Raw genomic sequence first — 12,333 nt, 5'->3', positions numbered from 1 at the left:
TTTTAAAAAGAAGTCATAACTCTCGTTTATTCTAAATTTCAGGGAGAGATAGATATGTAAGGCACTATGTGATAGATAGATAGATAGATAGATAGATAGATAGATAGATAGATAGATAGATAGATAGATAGATAGATAGATAGATAGATAGTAAAGCACTATATGATTGATAGATAGATAGATAGATAGATAGATAGATAGATAGATAGATAGATAGATAGATAGATAGATAGATAGATAGATAGATAGATAGGATAGATAGATAGATAGATAGATAGATAGATAGATAGATAGATAGATAGATAGATAGATAGATAGATAGATAGATAGATGAAAGGCACTATATGATAGATAGATAGATAGATAGATAGATAGATAGATAGATATGAAAGGCACTATATGATAGATAGATAGATAGATAGATAGATAGATAGATAGATAGATAGATAGATAGATAGATAGATAGATAGATAGATAGATAGATAGATAGATATTTTTTTTTTTATTTTTAAAACCAAACTTTATTGAATAAACACAGGAATAAATACACAAAAAAACACAGTAAACTCAAAAACTTAAGTCTTACAAAAAACCACGTACACACATTCCTAATGATGATTATTCACTTTTAAACCATTACATATTCATATTGTTCTTGGAATATATATTTATTTAATCCCTCCCATTGTTTCCACCCTCCAATCCCACTTATTCTTAATTTATCAACCCAATTTATAAAGGAGTAAAACACCAAACTCAGAGCACAAATTGCAAATTATCTTCATCACATACACAAAGCACATTATTCACACACCACATTTCCTTAAACTTTGCTAAATTATTTGTGGACTTATAAAAATTAAAATCCACTAATATCCTACTTTCACATACTTTTCTAAAAAGACAACAACATTTTCATTTCCTCTCCCAGTAATCTTGTTTTTACGGGTCTTCCATATTGACAGTTTTGCTTGCCCGATAATAAAATTAATTAAGTTCATATTTTCTCTGGTGTGTTTAGTAATTTTAACCCCAAACACAAACACCGTGCCATTATACGGGACCCCCAGCCCTTCTACTATTCTTTCAATTTTACTAAAAAAGGTCTGGAGCCTCTCACAATACATAAAAGCATGAAAGACACTTTCCCTCAGACCACAAAAAGGGCAGCAATCCGAGACCCCCGGACATATAATCGATAAGAAGGAGTTCACCGCTAGTATCCCATGTACCAACCTCCACTGCAGGTCTCCCACCCTACTGGCCAATGGCGGCTTGTACAACGACCTCCATGCAGGGTTCAGTCCTGAGGGGCTCCAAGCTTGTCTCTCCAAGGTGTGTCGTGTCTTCGTGTCCTCAGCTGCTCCAGGTTGTTCACCTTCACACAAATCCTGTACAGCTGTTTCCCCGGCACTGTAGGTAGAGATAACGCCTCTAGAGAACTTAAGGCTAAAACATTAGTCTCACCATCCCTCAGTTCAACAGCCGGAGACACAGTAAGTGTTGGAAAAGGCGTTTAGTCAATTGGCTTCAGTTGTGATAAGAAAATTCCGTGCAGGAGTGTCATGGATTCCCTGTCCATTGATGATTGTACCTGCCACAGAAACTTCTCCATTAAGCGGACTGAGTGCACTCCTGTCTCCACTGCTACCACTTGTGCACTTTTCCAAGTGTAATTTTCCCAGTCAATTATGTCCTTTATCGTGGTTATTCCATGTATTATGAAATGATTAATAAAGTTTTCAGAAATTCCTGTAGCAGTGCCAACAGCAGGATTGTAGAACAGTGGTTCATGAAGGACCCAAAATGTGGAGAGGTCATCACAGTCCTTTTTTATCGCCAGTAGTTGCCATGCTGCTAAAAGGCTTTTATAAAACTCTGGCACCTGTAAAGTCTTGATCTTATCCAAGTGGCACAGCAGTAAACTTTTCCCAAGTCCCATATGCCTGGCCTGTTTAAAGAAGAGTACGGCTAAGTTCATCCACTGGCTCTGCTCAACAGGATACAACAGTTTTGAATGGTCTGAAGGCGGAAAGCAGCAATCCTGCTGGTAATGTCAATAAGTCCTTGTCCGCCTTCATCCAATGGTAAAATAGAACGCCCTTCTGTATCCAATGGGTACCAGTCCAAAAGAAATCTATGATCGCCTTCTGTATCTGCTGAACAAGCAAAAGTGGAGGTTGCAAACAAATACATTTGTGCCACAGGCTGGAGGTCACCAGGTTATTAATGACCAGCATCCGTCCTCTATAGGATAACTGAGGGAGTATCCACTTCCATTTGGCAAGCCGAGCTGTAACCTTGTCCAACAGACCCTCCCAGTTCTTTTGGATGTAGTGGTCATCTCCAAGATGGACTCCCAGGTACAGGAAGCCTCCAGTTGTCCACTGCAGACCTCCTTCCAGTCGAGGAGGACTACATCCTGTCCAGTTCCCCACCAGCACTGCACTACTTTTGTTCCAATTCACTTTAGCCGACGACGCTTTACTGTAATTCCGTAGACCTTCTGTTAATTCGCCCAAATCCTTCTGGCTTGTGATGACTACAGCAAGATCATCTGCATAAGCAGTGACTTTCACAGGGTCCATGTTGCAGTTGGGGATGGAGAGACCAGTCAGCACCTTCCTCAGGTGCACCAGGAAAGGCTCCAGCGCCAGAGCATATAACATGCCGGACAAAGAGCAGCCCTGTCTGACTCCTCTTCTGACACTGAAAGGCGCGCACAAGCCACCATTGATCTTTATGATACCAGAAATGTCACTATAAAGTAAGCGAATATATTTAATAAAAGACCCCCCAAACCCAAACGCCTTCATGGCATTCCATAAAAATGAGTGACTGACCCTGTCAAAAGCTTTTTCCTGGTCAAGAAAAATAAGACCAGTCTGAAAACCAAACAGTTCTGCAGCAGCCAAAATGTCCCGAATTAAAAAAATGTTATTAAAGATGGACCTGCCAGCCACGCAGTAATTCTGATCAGGATGCACCACTCTCCCTAAAACTTGGACCATCCTGTTGGCTAAGGCTTTAGAGAGAACTTTATAATCAGCGCATAAGAGAGACACAGGCCGCCAGTTCTTAATGAGACACAAGTCTCCCTTCTTCGCAGCAGCGTGATCACGGCTCTACGGCAGCTCTGTGGAAACAAGCCAGTCTTAAAACTCCACCGGAACACCTCCAATAAGTCCAGGCCGATGACATCCCAGAACTCTTTATAAAACTCCACTGGTATTCCATCGATTCCAGGGACCTTCCCTGTTTTCAGCTGTCCCAGGGCTGTGGTGAGTTCTGCAAAGGTCACCTCTCTATTTAGCTCTGCCACATCTGCATTGGGCAGCTGCGTAAGTCCTGCAAAAGGCCTGTTGGTGTTCACTGCCACCATCACCATCTGCAGCAAACAGAAGTTCATAAAATTCGCGGACCACCTGCCTTATTTCACTGGGCTCTTGTGTCTCTCTGCCATCGGGTGTTCTTATGCAATGTAAGATTTTACTCTGCGAGTTTTTTTTCTCTAAACCAAAAAAGTATTGAGTTGGTGCATCCATCTCAGTCAGTCGTTGAAAGCGGGCCCTCACTAAAGCCCCCTGAGCTCTGGTCTCAAGCAGGTGGGCCAACCCCAGTTTAGCAGAAGTCAGGCTCGCCTGAAGCTGCTCATTTGGACCCTTCTCTAGAAGCTGTTGAAATTCAGCTATTTTAATTTCTAAAGCTGCCATTTCTGACCGCAATACTCGGGTGACATTTCTGGTATACTCCTGACACAAGGCCCGGATGTGACTCTTCCCAACCTCCCACCACTGTTGTAAGCTGGTGAACTCCTTCTTCATAGCCTTCCAGCCTCCCCAGAAATGAACAAATAACTCTTTAAAGTTCTGATCTTTAAGGAGGAGTGTGTTAAAATGCCAGTATGGACTACGGGGTCTGTAAGTGTTACAAATAAGTGTACAACACACCAAACTGTGATCAGAGAATCCAGTAGGCACAATAGAGCACACCTTAAATAAGCCTAACAGGTGCTTAAAACTATAAAAATGATCGAGTCTCGCCATTGAGATCGTATTTCCACTCGTCCGCCCCCAGGTGTATTGCCGACAGGCCCCATTTTTTGCCCTCCACACATCTTCCAGCCCAAAGTCCTTAATTATTTTACCTAAAGCTCGTGCTGAGCAAGGGTGCGGTTCCAGTCCGTTATTTCTGTCCATTCTGGTATCAAGTGTACAATTAAAATCCCCTCCTAACACCACCACTTCTTCAGGGTCACACTTAGATAAAAGATCTCCTAACTTATTAAAGAAGTGGAGCCTCTCCTCACCCTCATTCGGTACACATTAATGAAAGTGACGACACTGCCATGAAATTTCACCGTTACTTTTAGGAGTCTCCCTTTCACCAGCTCCTCAGTACTACAGACTTCTACTTGAAGCCCCAAGAAATAAAACAGCCACTCCAGCACTAACATTTGTCCCATTACTAAAAAAAATGCCCCCCTTCCAATCCCTGCTCCACTCCCACTGATTGTGCTCATCAATGTGGGTTTCTTGTAGAAAGGTGACATTCAAGTCTTTTGTCTGATAAAATCAAACAATGCGACCCTCTTATCTGGACTTCTCCCACCGTTAATATTTAGGGTTCCTATGTGCACACTTGCCATGGTAACAGAATATATAGATAAACACACAATAAAACACAGGGACCACCACAAAGACTGTGGAGTGGATTTAACAGGGGGCTTAGCCATTAGGTGGTGTTTAGATTGGACTGTTTTCTCAGTTTACTTGTTAAATTCTTTAGCCTCACGAGCTCTTTAACATCAAACATTGCGGAGGCTGCTTTGTCTCGTCGCAACCCGCGGACAGACGATAGAAAGAGGTCAATGTCAGGGAAAAATTCGGCCACGTCCACCCCCTTTTTTCCGGCGGTATTCACCAAAAACTCTTTAACACTTTGAGCGCTGTAACCCCCCCTGGCTTTTAACTCTGGGGGCTCCGAGGCAGCAGACCCATCGGAGATATTACCGTCGTCATGCTCTTCCCCGACACTTCCCGCATTTGAGACGTTATCGGCCGTCTCCGCGAAGACGGGAAAATCCTCCTGACAAGGACCATAGGCGGGATCCTCTCCAACGACCCCCGAGCCCTGACTTAAAACAATTTTCTTTCGTGCCCGATCTTCTCTTTCTCCTTGCCTTTTCTGAGCAGGACGTTTAAATTCACTTTTTTCCTCTGTCTCGTTGCTGCTCCCTCGTCCATATCAATGTCTCCCCACACACTTTCTGCTGCAGCCGCTGTTTGATCTACCGTTTCACTACCGCCTTCATTCGGCTCATCTCTGGGAGGCACTTGATTCTCCTGCCCTTCAGCTCTAGTAGCATTTTTATTCTTATCACCTTGCGCCTCTGCGCCATCAGCCACAATTTCGTGATCTTCCACTTTCTGCCCCTCTATTTCTGTGTTTGTACGGCCAGTTTTCTTGCTCCCTTGCTGTCTCTCAGGACACTGTTTAATTAAATGAGCTTCACTCCCGCAGCCAAAACATTTCATTTCGTTAGAAGTGACGAAAATCACATAATCGAAACCGTCCACTCTAAACTTCATTGCCACATTTAATTCGTCATCCATTCTATTTAAAACCATAAAACTTGTCGTCTAAATGACAAGACATGTTTTAAATCTGGCGATTTACACCCTAAAGGAATGTGCCGAATTTTCGATACCAGACGCCCATGCCGCTCCAACTCTTTCGCTATAGTTTCATTTTTGAGAAAGGCGGCGCATTTGAAATTGTTACTCTACGGGACGGACGGCTAAAGGGGAAACCTGTACAAAGGAGCCATTAATAACCACCCCCTTCTCAACTACTGTGGGGACTAAATCCACAGAGCTCAAAAAAACCACGATATTCCCGCTCATTCGTGAAGCTGACTTAATATTGTCACATCCGACCACTTCGCCTACCGCCAAAACCCCGCCTCTAAAGGAACAAACTCCTCTGAAATAAGTTTAATCCCATGGCGGCGGCTCAGACGTTCAAGATTTGCAGCCATTGCGGCTGCCGTGGCCTAAGCCACTCAGTATAAAAACAAGTGTAGCTGTTTTCACCAAAGAAAAGATAGAAATAAGAAACTAGAAAATTAGAAGAAAAAAAGAATCACCACACTCACCTCAGCGTCCACCACCAGTTCCACTCGCTCACACTCGAGACAACCACCCAGCATGCACAGCGACAGCAAGAACAGGAAGGAGATAGATAGATAGATAGATAGATAGATAGATAGATAGATAGATAGATAGATAGATGAAAGGCACTATATGATAGATAGATAGATAGATAGATAGATAGATAGATAGATAGATAGATAGATAGATAGATAGATAGATAGATAGATAGATAGATAGATAGATAGATGAAAGGCACTATATGATAGATAGATAGATAGATAGATAGATAGATAGATAGATAGATAGATAGATAGATAGATAGATAGATAGATAGATAGATAGATAGATAGAGTGTTTCTAAAGGTGTTTCCTATCCTAAGTATAAAGGCTTCCTTGTGATTTTCTATTCGGGTATCCAGTAGTGTAATCTCAGAACTTCCAATGGCGTTGTTGTATTTTACCTAGTTTATCATGTTCTTTGTTCAGTTGGTGTCATTATTGTTAGTCATTTAGTTTCTGTGTACCTAACTCTCCACTTTTATGTTCCATGTGTTTTCTGGGTGGTTCCCCAAGAGGCAGGGCCATCTGCCCATTGCCTAAGTCCTATAAAGGCTGAAGACAAGCCACAGTCCCTTGCAGTTCATTGTGAATGCATTGTAGTTGGTGGGTGTTTGTTGTGGTTATTGTGCTTATTGTGTGATTTGCTGGATTTTTGTGTTCTTTTACTCTGTCTAGATTTCATGTACTGGGATTTTGTTTGATTTTGGCACTGCCTATTTTGAAGGCATTTTGATTTGTTCCCCTTGGTGCTAATTTTTGCGCTACAGAGCATTTTTGTATAAATAAACTTTTTTATTGTAAAGGTTTTTCATTGAACTTTCTGCTGATTAGCTGAGGTAAGACGGTGTCCCCCTATAGTGGGAATTTTGAGCTATTTTGATAGTTATTGTGCTTTGGGACTCTCCAGTTCATAACAGGACTCTTTAAATACACTGATATGGGAAGTGGGATGGACAGGACAGGGTTAAAGGTGTTTATCTTTAGTTCAGGTTTCTAGACATTTTCCCAAAGGGTGAACAGCAGGCTTATGAAACTAAAACTACAGAAAGGAAACAAACTCATTAACACGAGACGAGAAAGCCCACTGTGACATGATCAAGGAAGGTGGGTTTTAATTCTTCAGTATAACACACCCCCCAGCTTTTCAAGCGTAGTGCTCTAAAAAGGTACTCTGATGCTGGAAAGCTTATAAAATCTTTTAAATTTAAAATGACCAACTGAGCTGAAATGTCCTAATAACATTTCAAGTCAAAACTACTCATTTTGCGGGCTCAATTTGAAATATCCTCCTGTCCACCCATTTTTACATTACATACAATTCAGGACCCTTGAGGGTTAAATTTATCCTGGCAGGGAAACACATGACAGGAACCAACTCTGCACAGGACAACCTCAAATGGACACAATTTAGCCTAACATGAACATCTTGGGGGTGCAGGAAAAAAAACCCAAAATACTCAGAAAGAAACCCACAAATAAACAGAGGGAAGGTGCCAACTCCACAGGGAAAGGGACCAGTCCAGGACTCAAATCTAGTCCACCACCATGCCACCCACAATTAAATATATTAAATAAAATAAGAAACTGAAATCTTCTGCCTACATCACAATAAAAATCATAATAATAATAATAATAATCTTCAACGACTTGGACAGGCCGTACGTCAGCAAGGGTCTGATGCACACATGGCTTCAAAGTTCAGACCTCGAGGGGGAAACCAAAAGCAGCTCAAGATCAGGCCTTGAACACAAGAAGGCACACCAGTCAACAGCAAATGCCATCTGTGAGGTGCAGCTGAGGAGGCGGCCGCCACATAGTGTCCTGATGCCGTGATGCCATGAAGAAATATCATGAACGTCAAAACAAGGTCAGTATGTACGTGCACTGGACACAATGCCAACAACTGAGTGTTCCGATGGCAGGCAAGTGTTACACACACACACCAGATGTGGCACCAGGGACTGTGTCATCATGTGGGACAAGACCATTCCCATAGACAGTACCAACACCGTCAACAGGCCAGAGGCATCGTGTTCCATTACAAGATGAGTCTTCATTGATGTGAGGATCCAGGATGACAACAACATCCTGAACAAGAAGGCAGAGAAGATCGTCAAGTATGAAGGCCTAAAAAGATCAAAGTCTGATGTGTGTGGAACATGAGGACGGAGTGACTCCGGTGGACGTAGGTGCACTGAAAACAATCAAGATCAGGTTTGTAAGAGCAGCTGGACAAACTCCCTGGTGGAGTCAGCATGAAAGAGATCCAGAAGATCGTACTCCTTGGCACGGCCTGCATTCTTAGAGGAGCCGTCCTCAGCTGAACAATAAACGGAGTTTAAGGCTGAGAGGTCTGGTTGACCTCTGGTGAATGCACCAATATTACCTTACTGCGCTGACAGGAGGGTGGTGATCGCAATAATAATAATGGTAATCGTAATAATAACATTAATCGTAAATGTTATTATTATCTCTATTATAAAAAAAAATCTTGGAAGGAGATGAGACGTGATTTTCTCGGAGAGACACTTACCCGTCCCTCGAGATGCGTCTTTGTGCCAAGAGATTTAATCAGGCTCGGGGCCAGAAATAAAAGACAAAGAGTAGATGACAAAGTAGAACATCGTAAAGAAGTCAAAAATGTTGGTGAGGTACACATGCAGAGCAGGTTAGAGATCATGGAAGTACAAAAATTGGAAAGTCTCAAAAAAAAGTATAGGAATAATCACATTAGCGCAAAGAAACGGAAATTACTACTCTGTGAAATAATGGAACAGCGAAAAGAGATTGAATATATTGTTCGGATTTAAACTGTTCTCCCCGTGTTTGCGTGGGTTTCCTCTGGGTACTCCTGTTTCCTCCCACAGTCCAAAGACATGCAGGTTAGATGCATTGGTGATCCTAAATTGTCCCTAGTGTGTGCTTGGTGTGTGGGTGTGTGCACCCTGTGGTGGGTTGGCACCCTGCCCGGGATTTGTTCCTGCCTTGTGCCCTGTGCTGGCTGGGATTGGCTCCAGCAGACCCCCGTGACCCTGTGTTAGGATATAGCGGGTTGGACAATGACTGATGACTGACTGACTGATTTTGTACCAATGAGGAGAACCTCAGTTTTGTCACTATTTAATTTAAGAAAATTTGAAGAAAACCAGGATTTAATTTCTACTATGCAATTAATAAGCGTAAGTAATTGCTTCCATTAATTTACCCATAGTGCATGTGCTAAGCGTCCTGACCTCTGGTTACTTGGATCAGCCCAGTCACCTGCTTCTATACATGGACAGTGCAAAGGAATCAGAGCTTCTCCAAGGGGCTCCATGTATTTGATAGAAGATTCTCAAATCTGCGTAATCCAGTTCAGGTCTGTGCGTGCCAGTCCCAGCTGCTTTATGCCCAAAGGAGGAACCAGATCTGGATGGGTAGCCCACCAGGATAACATGAATTACTGGGAGCCCAACAGAGACACTGGCGGAGATCCTGCCAATTACTGGGAGCGGCTGGGAGCTAAATCCATGAGCGTCAATCATTGCCCTAACATGTCACCCATTCTTAGAATTTTACGTGACTAAATCAGGGATAGCCTGACTGCCAAGCCCCTTTCAGTGTCCATCCAGCTACACAACTGGCCATAATTTTGTCCTTGGATGTGTGATGAAATCTTTGTCAGGTTCAGAGAAGTAAAATGAGGCAGAAGTAATCAATACAAGTTTAGGCCACCCTTCTTTCATTAAATGTTATCAAGACTGTAAAACTCTTTGTGGTCGTTGAGAAGTTGAATATAAAGAGGGCTCAAGTGACATCTGGGATGGAAGCAGGCAGCTGGATGACTGGGGGGCTGCAGAGGTTGTGCAGGTGGGCTTTTGTGTGTGTGTTTTTTTTTTTTGGTTTTCAAGAATATATTATGTGCTTCTAAAGCTCTTTGTAGGTGGGCACCATCAGGTACCTGAGAGGCAGGACCTCAGCTCATAAACAAATACATGTAGAGCAGAGAAACGCCCTCCTTTCTGCCATGGCTTAAGGAGCAAAGAAAAGAAAAGGCGGTATCTGCATTTACATGGAGTGACCCCTCAGACAGCCGTCTGCCACATGGCACTGGCTTTGATGAGGGGCCCACCTAGAAGGTTGTCTTAGTGTCAATTAGGTGTCAGCACATTGACCCCAAGTGGAAGGAGTGAGATGATGCAACCCTTTGACATATGGCAGCCCAGAGGCCAGCTCCTCTAAAGGAGGGTGCTTTCAGCATCTGCCAGAGGGCATGGTGGTTGTTGGTAAAAAGATTTTATAGGCCTACCCATCAGTCCTTTCAGACCAGGTCAATGTGTTCATAGCCCACAGGACAAAACTGGCCTGTTGAAACCTTTCCTTTGGCCCATTAGGACACTTCTTAAAACAATCCACGTTGCTGATGCCATACTCGTGAGTCCATTCTGGGTTGATATTCTTAATCTGCTTAGCCAAGTACTCCTAAAATGACTTGTCAAACACGTGTCCAGGGATGGAGTATTGCACAGGAATATCATTCAAGAAATGGTTTGGGAGAAACGTAATTCAATTACGCGTAAAAAGGATTTAGGAGTCATAGTGGACTCAACACTATCAATAACTTGACAGTGTTCAGAAGGTGTTAAGAAGGCTAACAGACTGTCTTATATAGCTTATATGCTTATATAGCGCCTTGATGTGTGGAGTACAAGTCCAAGGAGGTTCTGCTCAAGCTTTATAACATACTGGTGAGATCTCATCTGGAATACTGGGTGCAGTTTTGGTCTCCAGGCTACAAAACAGACATAGCAGCACTAGAAGAAGTCCAGAAAAGCAACTAGGCTGATTCCAGGGCTACAGGGGATGAGTTAGGAGGAGACGTTGAATAATTTAAAGGAAGATTAGGAGGAGACATGACTGAAGTGTTTAAAATGATGAAGGGAATTAGATTAGGGGCCCAAAATGACTATAGCGTGGACATTGGGATACACCCTACTCTTTATGAAGGGACCTTTTGAGACCACAGAGAGTCAGGACCTCGGCTTTACATCTCATCCAAAGGATGGCACCATCTTTACATCACAGTTTCCCATCACTGCACTGGGATCCACATTCAGACCACAAGGTAAGTGTCCCGTACTGGCCTTACCAACACCTCTTCCAGCAGCAACCCAAGCCTTTCCTAGATGGTGTCCCATCCAAGTCCAGGCCAGGCATGAACACAATTAGCTTAAGGTGGATGACCTCTTCTGAAGTGCAGGTGCTATGGCTGTCACAAACATACAACACAAAATACTCGAGTGCATAACTAATGACCCCTTTTAAGTCAGTATTAAGCATACAACAGCCATAATGCACTGGTGAGGCCTCATCTGGAGTACTGGGTACAGTTTTGGTCTCCAGGCTGCAAACAGAAAAAGTCCAAAGAGGAGCGATGAGGCTGAATGGTATGAGTTATGAAAGAAAGATTAAAAGAGCTGAGCCTTTTCAGTGTAATCAAAAGAAATTTAAGAGGTGACACAATTGAGGTGTTTAAAATTATGAAAGGATCGAGACTATGACTTTAAAATGAGTTCATCAAGAACACGGGGACACAGTTGGAAACTCATGAAGGGTAAATTTCACACAAACATTAGGAAGTTTTTCTTCACACAAAGAACCACAGACACTTGGAATAAGCGACTAAGTAGTGTGGTAGACGGAAGGACTTTGGAGACCTTCAGAACTCGACTTGATTTTAGAAGAATTAAGTGGGTAGGACTGGCGAGCTTTGTTGGGCTGAATGGCTGTTCTCATCTCAAGTGTTCTAATGTTCTAAATAAAGTTTGTTTTTTTTTCTGATAAGCTGCAGTCCTGATGGCTCTAAATTGGATTACTCATTCTTGAGAATGTTAAATTAGGCCACTGTGATCAAATTATCGAATGTGAATGGAATGTCAGCCCCATGTTCCTGGAACATTCATTACACAATGTCAGACATTCACAATCCAGCCTTGTGGTTCACTATAACGCACATCCAATCAGTGCCAATTTAAGAAGGTGCCCTGCAAAATGAAGCCTTGGGTGCAGGTGGCTTTAAAGGGATATGTAAAGCCTTCACAGTGGAGGCCTTTTATGACAATACCAGCAGATTGTGCTT

At 42.8% G+C, this 12,333-nt stretch overlaps 1 protein-coding gene across 5 annotated transcripts in view; it reads right to left on the bottom strand.

Moving 5' to 3' along the window:
* Window positions 1–12,333, bottom strand: part of ttll10 (tubulin tyrosine ligase-like family, member 10) — a 327,871-nt gene that overhangs the window by 28,082 nt on the left and 287,456 nt on the right. The window lies entirely within an intron of this gene.

The sequence above is a fragment of the Polypterus senegalus genome, chromosome 6 (genome assembly GCF_016835505.1).
Source record: "Polypterus senegalus isolate Bchr_013 chromosome 6, ASM1683550v1, whole genome shotgun sequence".
Classification (NCBI taxonomy): domain Eukaryota; kingdom Metazoa; phylum Chordata; class Cladistia; order Polypteriformes; family Polypteridae; genus Polypterus; species Polypterus senegalus.
Note: the sequence above shows the minus strand (reverse complement) of the source record. Positions and strands in the feature narration are given on the sequence as shown.